A 12,460-nucleotide genomic window follows, 5' to 3' on the forward strand; every position below is an offset into this window, starting at 1 on the left:
CTGCTGAGCCTTTTATAGGCCGCTGCCTCTCCGAGGAGTCCCGCCTCTCTCGACTCTCCCCCGACTGCTGAGCCTTTTATAGGCCGCTGCCTCTCTCGACTCCCCGGACTGCTGCGCCTTTTATAGGCCGCTGCCTCTCTCGACTCCCGCCTCTCTCGACTCTCCCCGGACTGCTGTGCCTTTTATAGGCCGCTGCCTCTCTCGACTCCCGCCTCTCTCGTCGCTCCCCGGACTGCTGAGCCTTTTATCGGCCGCTGCCTCTCTGGACTCCCGCCTCTCTCGACTCCCCGGACTGCTGAGCCTTTTATAGGCCGCTGCCTATCTCGACTCTCGACTCCCGCCTCTCAGTGAAAAGCGCAGCTCTCAGATTCTGACGGTGGTGAGAAATGATATTATGGCCCATCGTGCTTTTGCTGTCCATCAGGGACCATTCTAATTAGTGCCCCTCGCCATTGTTCTGCGACTGTTCTCCTTTTGTCGAATATATTATTAATTTGAGACATGACAGGAGGAAAGTACAGCATCCCTGGAAGTAAAAGAGGAATTTGGCGATGAGGTGAAATGTGAATGTCAAAACGTAGTCAAGCTGAAAGCCAACGACGACGAGAATGGGATTCGAACCCATGTGTGGACAGCAAAATGGATTAACAGTCCAACGCCTTAACCACTCGGCCAGCTCGTCTCTGTTGTAACATCTCGTCAGCCATTCAATCTCCTGCTTTTTGTATCCAAACAGAAATAAAGTGCAAGAAAGTCCACTTCACAGCTTGCTCTGCCCGTGCATGCAGATCGACAATGATGAAAACTTGCCATGAGATTCTTGAAGCAAACAGCCTTCCATTACTTCAGGTGAGTGACTGGAAGAGATGGTTGGTTTCTCGGCAGAATCACAACAAAGAATATAAAATTTCACGTAGCGAGCTAAGTTGATTGGGGCAGGACTCGAACCTGCAATCTTCTGACAAATTTGCGGTTGTAATCGAAGTCAGACGCCTTATCCATTAGGCCACACAGCCAATACCAGCACCAGCTCTTGTGTTGTTGTGTATATTGTGAGCAAATTCAGGGCAACTGCAATATCAAGGAGTGGATTTAGGAAAATATGAGCATATTTCGAGTGAATGAACAAATGCACTGTGATCTGGGTGCGCACCGGCGCAGTCAAGCCCAATGTAAATTGGGACACACAGTTTAACAATTCGGTCATTGCAGCTGAAATCATACTCATTCTCAAACAATACAGGATGACCCGGGTTTATGAGAAAATCTGTTTTAAAGGGAAAGATTATGAACCGGAACTGACAACCAGCCCATTTAAACAGACACAGAATGATCCGGGACTGCAAGGACTTCCCTTTTACCCAGATGCAGAATAACCCTTGACTGACAGCAGTTCCCTTTTAAAAGAATAAAGTGAGATTTCGATCATCCCTGAAGGCAATTGTGCAGTGGGGCTCAGGACCACGCGGGGCAGAGACTGTTATTGAAGCCACAGGTGATAGACTGGCAGGAAGGAGGGAGGGACGTAAAACCAGCCCAGTCTGAAATATAAAAATATTTAATATTTTAAGAAAATAAATGCATTTAAATTGTATTTAAAAAAAATTGAATTTGAGTTGTTTTAAAAAAATAAATAATTGATTCATAATCTATGTATTTTTTGATTGAACGAAGGCTATGTGACTAGAAGAATTCCATTGGAAATGAGGGGTGCTGTCAATAACTACCCAAACACAGTAAGCCCATGGTGGAAGACAAGCCATAAGGGAAGATGTGGGCTACAAGGGCGATCTTTTAAAGTCGCGTGTGTCTTTCTGCTGGATCTGACAGCAGCTGCTTGTGCTGTGAAAGAGGTCAAATGTAAGAGAGCCCAGCGCAGGCAGAACAGAAAAAGCATATTTATTTTGGAAGTTAAAAATTTGGGATTATATATAAATACACACATATATATATACATGTATAAATAAAGTCAGTCATGTCTTGTCTTGGTTTAATTTGATTTGAATTTGAAAGTAAGTATGGAGGATGTCATCATATCACACAGCCCACACGCAAGTCCTGCCTAAAATCGCTATATTTCTAACTTGTGTATTTTCCCTTCTTTCAGAATAAAGTGAGATTTCGATCATCCCTGAAGGCAATTGTGCATTGGAGCTCAGGACCACGCGAGGCAGAGACTGTTATTGAAGCCACACGTGATAGATAGACAGGAAGGAGGGAGGGACGTAAAAACAGCCCAGTCTGAAATATATAAATATTTAACATTTTAAGAAAATAAATGCATTTAAATTGTATTTAAAAAAAATAATGAGTTTTTTGAAATAAATAAATAATTGATTCATAATCTATGTATTTTTTGATTGAACGAAGGCTGTGTGACTAGAAGAATTTCATTGGAAATGAGGGGTGCAGTCAATAAATACCCAAACACAGTAAGCCCATGGTGGAAGAAAAGCCATGAATGAAGATGTGGGCTACAAGGGCGATCTTTTAAAGTCGCGTGTGTCTTTCTGCTGGATCTGACAGCAGCTGCTTGTGCTGTGAAAGAGGTCAAATGTAATAGAGCCCAGCGCAGGCAGAACAGAAACAGTATATTTATTTTGGAAGTTAAAAATTTGGGATTATATATAAATATACACATATATATGTAAAACACAATCAGTCAGTCAGTCAGTCATGTCTTTTCTTGGTTGATTTGATTTGAATTTGAAAATAAGGATGGAGGATGTCATCATGTCACACAGCCCACACGCATGCCCTGCCTAAAATCGCTATATTTCTAACTTGTGTATTTTCCCTTCTTTCAGATTAGGAATAGCATAATCCCACAGCAGATTCTTCTACCGTCAGAGAGTCAACGAAGAACTGTTCAATCAAATCAGTACGGATTCAAGTTGCATGCAATGCATTTTTCTCACATGACAGTAAGATCGCACAGCACGTTTGCACACACTCTAGCTTACACAAACACACAAGCAAACAAAAATTCCTTAACGTCCAAAGGCAGGTTTTGAAATTTGAAATTGGAAATCTGAGACAGACAGCACATCCCATTTAAACAGACACAGAATGATGAGGTTCTGATAGCACACCATTTTAGAGAGACAGAGAATGATCTCGGACAGACAGCACATCCCCTTAACAGGGACATGGAAATAGAATGAATAAAAACAGATAAATATGTAAAACTCGGCAGGTCGTGCAGAATTTGTGGAGCAAGACTCCGTTTTCACGTTCTGTCGGATAATCATTCCGATATTTTAGGAAAAAGTTAAAGATTACAGATTTTTTCAACAAAAATAGCGCCTGGAAAAAATACGCAGCGAGAAATGTCAAATGGGAACCTCTGTGATACAGTGGAACGCAGGAGTGATGAAATAATAAATGGCACAATGGAGAAAGGCAAAATGGGTGGTAATCGGGCAATAACGTAACAAAGGATGGTCCAGAGGAGGTGTTAGTGGGAATAGCAGAACCAATACCAGACAATGGGAGCGGTGCTTATCACCCGATACGTTGAACATAATGTTGAGGCCACAAGACGAGAACATGCCTACAATATAGGGTGTCACCGCCTTTTAATCAGACCAGGCAGCTTTGCCAGCCCGGATTCATATCCTGTCCGCTTTGAATTCGGCAACCAAGGGACGAATTCAAAAGGCAGCTTCTCTCATCTTTTCAGCTCTGGAGAAACAGGACGCACTCATATTCAGGGCAGAGGTGGAGATTGACGCTGAATGTATGCTTATCCCAATTGAGGTGAACTTATGCGTTCAGACAGGAAGACGTACTGATCAAGTGTTGGCCGGAACCTAACAAGGGTTTAGGTTTTGCAACGAGTCACAGAGCCGAGTATCTCTGAGATATTTTAACTTTACTCAGTTTGGCCGGTTTCACATTGCTCTGGGATTTGGAAGCTCATGGAACATCGGCGTAAAATCAGACGTTTTAACGTGAAATATGTGTGTTTTCTCACATGTCGAGCGGATGTTAGAAGCGGAACTTTGAGTAAAACATGACGGGGCTCCTCCGGGATTTGGCCCGTGACCTCTCGCATTTCAAATGTGATCATTCCGAAGGGAGAATCATAAACGTGGACCAACGAGCCGCCGACAGTGAAAAGTGCAGCTCTCAGATTCTGACGGTGGTGAGAAATGATATTATGGCCCATCGTGCATGTGCTGTCTCTCTGATACCTATCTAATTAGTGCCGCTCGCCATTGTCCTGCAACTGTTCTCCTTTTGACGAATATATTATTAATTTGAGACATGACTTGAGGAAAGTACAGCATCCCTGCAAGTAAAAGGGGAATTTGGCGATGAGGTGAAATGTGAATGTCAAAACGTGGTCAAGCTGTAAGCCAACGACGACGAGGATGGGACTCGAACCCATCTGTGCAGAGCACAATGGATTAGCAGTCCATCGCCTTAACCACTCGGCCATCTCTTCTCTGTTTTGACACATTGTCAGCCATTCAATCTCCTGCTTTTTGTATCCAATCAGAAATAATGTGCAAGAAAGTCCACTTCACAGCTTGCTCTGCCCGTGCATGCAGATCGACAATGACGAAAACTTGCCATGAGTTTCTTGAAGCAAACAGCCTTCCATGACTTTAGGTGAGTGAGTGGAAGAGACGGTTGGTTTCACGCCAGAATTTAAACAAACAATGCAACATTTCACGCAGCGAGCTCAGTTGACCGCGGCAAAACTCGAACCTGCAATCTTCTGATAATTTCGCGGTTTTAATCGAAGACAGACGCTTCATCTTTCAGGCCACGCGACCTCTGCCATCAGCATACCTTGTGTTGTTGTGTATATTGGGTGAAAATGCGGGGCAACTGCAACATCAAGGAGTGGATTTTGGAAAAGATGAGCATATTTCGAGTGAGTGAACTGATGTACTGCGATCTAGGTGCGCACCGGCGCAGGCAACCCCAATGCAAATTGGAACACAACAGTTTAACAATTCGGTCATTGCAGCTGAAGTCAAACTGTTAGCGTTAATGTTTTCTCAGAAGAATCACTCAACACTCAGAGTCAGTTCCAATGCTGATGCAGCTTTTATTACGCTCAGCGGGGAGGAAAAACTCAGGACCGTATCCAGGTTTCTCTCCACAGAACAAAGGGTTACATGCACCTTTATATGTTTCACAACAGTTACAAAACAGTTTACTACAGCTACGCAGCCCATCACGGCTGGACACAAGCCAATCACAACGATTATAGATTACATATAGGTTCTTTTAACCCAATAGAATTCCCCTAGTATCCAGGGAACCATATGTTCTGTTAATGTCAGCTTGGGCTGATCGATGACTTTATATGTTCTCTCCCCAGTTCTTTCATCTGGGAGAAATAATTGGTTTATAACCTTGTTTACAGGAGATGGTTTCCCTCTTATCTTTCTTCCTGGGGAATTAATTGGTTTATGACCTTGTTCACAGGAGATGGTTTCCTTCTTATCTCTGTCTTCCCGCATCCCAGACATTCCTACAGTGGGCCTCACTGGGTTATTGCTTGGTCATTGAACGTTCAACAGTTCACAGCTTGACTACCTGATTTCCCATCATGCCTGGGCAGCCATTTTATGTGTGTGTCCATTTTAAGCTTATGTGAGTTTTGATATATCTAGCAGGTGCCTAATGCCTAGTATTCTGGTATAATCTAAAGGTGCCTACCTCCTACAACAACTCCCCCTTTCGGTAAAGGGACTAGTCCTAGTCCCCTTTTAACCGACCATTCGACCTTTATTAGATTTTGTGCACGGCCCGGTACTCCCTGCCTCAACGTACTTGCCAGTCACGTGGTTTCAGGAGTCCCGGTTGCTTAAATCGAATTGAGAAAGGCCAAATCCTTCTGCCCCCTTATAAAACAGGCTTGTTTAGTATCCGGGGAACGGTGATTTGTCCATCTTCGTTGTGCGTGGTGTCTGCATGCCTGGCAGGCCATTACGCCCCATGTTATTGCTAAGATCAATTGTATCCCGACCAGTATGTGTGAAATTATTCGAATCCATGGGTGGATGTTCACATTTATTCCCCAGTCCCAGACCTTTCTCCACCAACTCTGACTTTGTAAGTCTACCTCGGTATCTTCTTCCAGTACTTTGATTTTAGTTTGCAGTTGGTGATATAGTTTTACAGATTGACCCACTCTGAGCCTCAATTCTCGTAATACGTCGGTTAGATGTGTGATAGGGACCTGCTCTGGCTCGTCATAATCCTGTAAATGATCATGGAGCTGATCGGTTACCTCGATAACTTCGGACTTCCGGCGCCTAACCTGGGTGATATGCGCTTGCTCGATCGCGACAGGTCGTAGTGGTGTAAAGCAAAAGTTTGGCTCTTGTATAGGGCACTGCAGGTCATTATACCGGTATGAACGCTCTGTGGTAGAGACACAGTATCTTCCCCTCCCTCCGTAGCCTGCCCTCGCGAAGTGCATGTGTGCGGGCACTATTTCTAGTACACACCCGTCGGTTCAGTTAAACCCGCACTCGTCTCGCTCCCCTCTGCCCACCGGGTGAGGACATACTGTGATTTCCCCCTTTTGCTTGCAATCTGCTAGGGAAATCCCGGTAAGTATGTTGTTTCGACGAACGGCAGAGGTGGTGGTCAGGTAGTAGCGTATGGAGACATTTTCCCGTATTATTACGATATTCTCTCGTTGGTATCGGGGGAACGGCCCTGAACCCGGCGTGACTATAGGGATCATCAGGACTGTCCCTATCCCGGTAGTCCTACCCATCTGGCAATCTGGAATTGCTGGGTATACTCTGGTCAGTCCCTTCAGAGTACAATTATCCAGTGTCCCCCTTTCGTTAGCCAACTGAGCTAAATCTTCCTGTTCTCTATCAATGAGGTGATTGATGGTTCTGGCGTGAGCTTCCAGGACTGAGATGCCATCCAGCTGGATTTTGGCACCCTCCTTTCCTAGGTTGGCTTGGTCTTCCTGGTTTTGCTCCACCCTCTCCAATAACACCTTCATCACCCCTCTAAGCTGTTCCACCCTCTCATTTAATCCTTGTATGTCTATCGAGTTCACTACTGAGGTCCCTGTATTGAAAACGGTAGCAACATCATTAACTATTTCCCTCTTCATCCTGGGGGCTAACCCCTGTCCCCGGAACCTACTGGCACCCATTGCATCGGCAGCCTGCTGCATTACAACTTTACTTAATACATTGTACATCTTCCTTGACTGTTCTGTACAGTATTCCGGCATCTGGATGCCTGAAATATTGATCAGAACAGGCACAATTTCATGTTTAACATTATCATACAACAGTTCCCCCTCGCTGTACATTACAATCCCATTCTCTGGTCCCTTCGTAGTTATGGGGCAAGGCAGTTCCTCGGGCAATGTAGTGATTCTTATGGGGCGCGGTGTCGGAGGGGGTGAGAAACATACATACAATGATATTGCAGCCGCCCCCGGCTCCTCGTAATACCCACACAGCCCCATTCCCTTCTTGCGGATGACTGATTGCTGGGATTGTCCCGGAGGCGCGCAAATTATGCCGAAAGTACATTCATCAGGCCCTTTGACATCCCTCCGTTTAATGCATCTGCTCCTTATACCCGTGGAGTACTGTACACATACTTTTATTCTTATTAGGATTCTTATTAGGATTCACTTGTAACCATGCATTAAAGTAAGTCCTGTCCTTGCTCCAGTCCTTGGCTGCTGGGATGCACATTCCGTCCGTTAAATTAAACAAGACTCCATAGTACAGGTAGTTGTTTATTTCCAGCGTGCTCTGCTGTCCGTCGGTGTTGCCCAGGGTACGTGCATGTCGCAGGGCTATCCATATTACGAGTAGCGCCGTTCGTATTCCCATTCCGGTAAGTATTATCTGTAATTTTAAACAGACGGCCTGGTCGTCACCAGGGGTTAAGTTTTTTGCTCTACGAGTGTCCCTGTCACCCTGCAAAATCAGAAGCACAAGGTTATAATCGAACCATTTCGAGCTGAATCTGTAGGGCGTGCGCCCGTGTCTTTACCCACTTAAATATTACCCAAACTCCTATGACCAAGGCCAAAGCTATTCCTCCAAACATCGCTGTCTGCTTTACCGTTAGGTTGGGTTTGTGGACTACACCTACCCACCGTGGGGTACATTGGCTCTATTGCCAGAGGTGATGGTGCTATGGCTGCGCACTGCGCTATCCGTCTAGTCCTGTTATCTCTTCCAGCCTGTTTATCTTAGCTTTTAACTCTTCAATTTGTTTTATTGAATATCTATTTCTTTATTGTATCAGGCAAGTATTATTACATAAGCTAGTTCTGTTTTTATTTTTTGTTTCCTCGGTTTGGTGAGTCTTTTTTTTAATTAAGAAATCCAAATTAATAATGTTCAGTATAAAACGGCTGTCAATGGAAAGGGTTAACCCCTTTCCAGGTTTGTAAGAAGACCTGATGTCATTACGAGACTTCACGTAATCATCTGTAAAAAAAGTCTTTGTGCCTTCAAAACTGGCTTCAAAATTAGGAATCCGTTAAAAACAGCATAAATCATTAGAGTAAACTCCAATGTTTTCTTAACTTCTAATTCAAGTACTTTGCAAAGAATTTTTTTTTAATTGTTTTAAAACAAGACCACACATACAATAGCAATTTTGTTTACTGAAATTCAATTCTGTTTTTTCTTTATTTCTCTCTTTCTCCTCGTTATCTTCAAAACCCTCCTGCTTGTTTAGACTGTTCGGGACATTTTTGATAAACACTGTCCATTTTGGAAATCTTTTCAAACTGCATTGAAACTTTTTCATAATTGAAAATTCGAATCCATGTAGAGTGTTTTTTACTTATTCCAATTTTTTTTTTCTCTTCTAATTAAACCAATATCTTTTTCACAGCAAACATCAACTAGTATTCAGTAAGTTATGTCTTTTTCCATTTAGTCCGTTACATCTTTTTTTCCTTTCTTCAAATTAGGTTTTGTATTTTACACGGAGGGTTCGTAACTCCATACAGTTGTTAATTTAAAATCATTTGTTTACTTTCAAAGTGGCGTCTTTATCTTTTTTTTTCTCCATAACTGGAATGGAGTCCAGCTTTGAGAGTTTGAGTGCTGCCTTTCGTTATCTCAAAATGCTCCAGTTTCAAAGTCGTTACTAAAGCTTGCTGTTTTTTTTAACATTTTCCAAAAGTTCCTGTTACACCTTCGCAGATAGCTCGCCACTTGCCCAGGAGTTTGACCTGATCATATTTAATTTAATCTTTTTCTTTTTTTTTAAAATCCACCTCAGTATTTCCTGTGCCTTCTCTGAATATCTCAAAATCCCAATTCAAACTTTGTAATTTCAATCTTTATTTAAAACTTTTTTTTTAAAAGCTCTTTTTTTTTTAAAGCATTCTTTATCTCATTCCGAGACAAAATTTATGTCTTTCAACCCAATCAATCATTGCATGTTTTCTTTCGGCAAGTAAGTGAGCATGTCAAATAAATATTTTGCTCAACAAACCTATTCTTTATTTGTTTATTTTCCTAGCTCCGTAACTTATCATCCGAATAAATCCACACCTGCGTTTCTAACTTAAATGTCTTAAAACTTCCCACATACAGGACAACATTACAAAGGGTTAAAAAAAGACTTTCACTCTGTTTCTAAAATAAACAGACACTTGCATTCCTCTTCCAACCAGGCTTTCGGAACATGAATACATAAAAAAATTCATTCTGCAGTCTAAAATCACACAGACACTTCTCACTTAACGATCAGACATTTACAGCAGTCTCTCTTCTTGTTTTGGCCGGCTCTATTTTTGGATCCATGACCTTTCAGGGAAGTCGTAGTTTTATCTAAATAATTCCTCACATAACTAATTCCTGAGGATTCCACCCTGCTTTAATCATTTTTTCAATTAGCTTCTTTTGTTTTTCCGCCAGGTGGTGGGTAAGCGACCCTTCGGATCCCACTCGAGTTTACTTGTTTTCATGGCCATTCCTGGGAAGGACTAGTACCGTTAGGAATCTACTCTCAGAGGTCCGCTTTCTTTCTAGCGCGACTTATAGTAAACTGTCTCTTGGCTACTGTCAGGTCACAAGTTCTGCTGTTACACAAACTTATACAATTCTTAAAAACGCGTTTAAGCAATTCCCGCAGTGCTCTAAGTCTCCGTAACGACTACCTACCACCGCTCAGCCCGTTGGTCCGACCCTGTTCACAGGTTTGGATTCCGTTAGCCGCTGTACACCGCTTGGTTCCACCCCGGGGTATTTCAAATTACACTACTGGGTCCGGAAGATGTCTCTTGGTATCACGATCCCACGGTCTAATGTGTTCCCTGCGCCTACTTGGTTCCTGGCCATCACGTGGGACAAAAGTCCTCTTAATTCAGGCTCAGGCTCGGCGTTTGAGATATTAGACCGTCTCCTCATGTCGATCAACCAGCTTCCACCTTCCGCACCCTTTAAACTTAAAAATTGTTTTTTATACTCACCCGGGTTTTTTCCAAGGGCGTCCAGCGACTCCGGGAAATCCTGCCGACTACGCCATTGTTAGCGTTAGTGTTTTCTCAGCAGAATCACTCAACACTCAGAGTCGGTTCCAATGCTGATGCAGCTTTTATTACGCTCAGCGGGGAGGAAAAACTCAGGACCGTATCCAGGTTTCTCTCCACAGAACAAAGGGTTACATGCACCTTTATATGTTTCACAACAGTTACAAAACAGTTTACCAGAGCTACACAGCCCATCACGGCTGGACACAAGCCAATCACAACGATTATAGATTACATATAGGTTCTTTTAACCCAATAGAATTCCCCTCGTATCCAGGGAACCATATGTTCGGTTATTGTCAGCTTGGGCTGATCGATGACTTTATAGGTTCTCTCCCTAGTTCTTTCATCTGGGAGAAATAATTGGTTTATAGCCTTGTTTACAGCAAATGGTTTCCCTCTTATCTTTCTTCCTGGGGAATTAATTGGTTTATGACCTTGTTCACAGGAGATGGTTTCCTTCTTATCTCTGTCTTCCCGCATCCCAGGCATTCCTACAGTGGGCCTCACAGGGTTATTGCTTGGTCATTGAACGTTCAACAGTTCACAGCTTGACTACCTGATTTCCCATCATGCCTGGGCAGCCATTTTATGTGTGTGTCCATTTTAATCTGATGTGAGTTTTGATATATCTAGCAGGTGCCTAATGCCTAGTATTCTGGTATAATCTAAAGGTGCCTACCTCCTACAACAACACCTTCTCAAACTATACAGGATGTCCCGGGTTTATGAGAAAAAGGGAAAGATTATGAACCGGAACTGACAACCAGCCCGTTGAAACAGACACAGAATGATCCGGGACAGCAAGGATATCCCTTTTACCCAGATGCAGAATGACCCTTGACTGACAGCAGTTCCATTTTAAAAGAATAAAGTGAGATTTCTATCATCCCTGAAGGCAAATGTGCAGTGGGGCTCAGGACCCCGTGGGCCAGAGACGGTTATTGAAGCCACAGGAAAACGACTGGCAGGAAGGAGGGAGGGACGTAAAACCAGCCCACACTGGAACATATATATATTTGACATTTTAAGAAAATAAATACATTTAAATTTTATTTTAAACTCATTGAATTTGATTTATTTGAAATAAATAAATAATTGAATCGTTAGCTGGATATCTTTTTTGATAGAACGAAGGCTGTGTGAGCAGAAGAATTTCATTGGAAATGAGGGGTGCAGTCAATAAATACCCAAACACAGTAAGCCCATGGTGGAAGACAAGCCACGATGAAAGATGGGCTAGAAAGGCGATCTTTTAAAGTCGCGTGTGTCTTTCAGCTGGACCTGACAGCAGCTGCTTGTGCTGTTGAAAGAGGTCAAATGTAATAGAGCCAATGTAGACAGAACAGAAAAAGCACTTTTATTGTGAAAGTTAAAAAGTTCAGATTGAATTCATGTATACATATATATATATATATACACATGTATAAACACAGTCTGTCAGTGAGTTATGTGAGAATTTGGAATTTAAAAAGGCTTTTGACAACGTCCCACACAAGAGATTAGTGTGCAAAATTAAGGTACATAGTATCGGGGGTAATGTATTGATGTGGAGGGAGAACTGGTTGGCAGACAGGAAGCAAAGAGTGGGAATAAACGGGTCCTTTTCAGAATGGCAGGCATGGACTAGTGGGATGCCGTAAGGTTCAGTGCTGGGATCTCAGAAATTTACAACATCCATTAATTATTTAGATGAGGGAATTTAACGTAATATCGACAAATTTGCAGATGACACTAAGCTGGGTGGCAGTGTGAGCTGTGAGTAGGATGCTAAGAGGCTGCAGGGTGACTTGGACAGGTTAGGTGAATGGGCAATTGCATGGCAGATGCAGTATAATGTGGATAAATGTGAGGTTATTCACTTTGGGGGCAAAAACAGGAAGGCAGATTATCTCAATGGTGACAGATTAGCAAAACGGGAGGTGCAAAGAGACCTGGGTATCATGGTGCATC

At 42.9% G+C, this 12,460-nt stretch overlaps 2 non-coding genes across 2 annotated transcripts; both read right to left on the reverse strand.

Annotated features, from left to right (window-relative positions):
• Positions 1-600: 600 nt before the first annotated feature.
• On the reverse strand, positions 601-682 carry trnan-guu (transfer RNA asparagine (anticodon GUU)). The gene has a single exon. It is a non-coding gene; the product is annotated as a tRNA-Asn (tRNA).
• Positions 683-4,368: 3,686 nt separating this feature from the next.
• On the reverse strand, positions 4,369-4,450 carry trnas-gcu (transfer RNA serine (anticodon GCU)). The gene has a single exon. It is a non-coding gene; the product is annotated as a tRNA-Ser (tRNA).
• Positions 4,451-12,460: the final 8,010 nt, after the last annotated feature.

The sequence above is a fragment of the Pristiophorus japonicus genome, unplaced genomic scaffold (assembly GCF_044704955.1).
Source record: "Pristiophorus japonicus isolate sPriJap1 unplaced genomic scaffold, sPriJap1.hap1 HAP1_SCAFFOLD_61, whole genome shotgun sequence".
Taxonomy (NCBI): Eukaryota; Metazoa; Chordata; class Chondrichthyes; family Pristiophoridae; genus Pristiophorus; species Pristiophorus japonicus.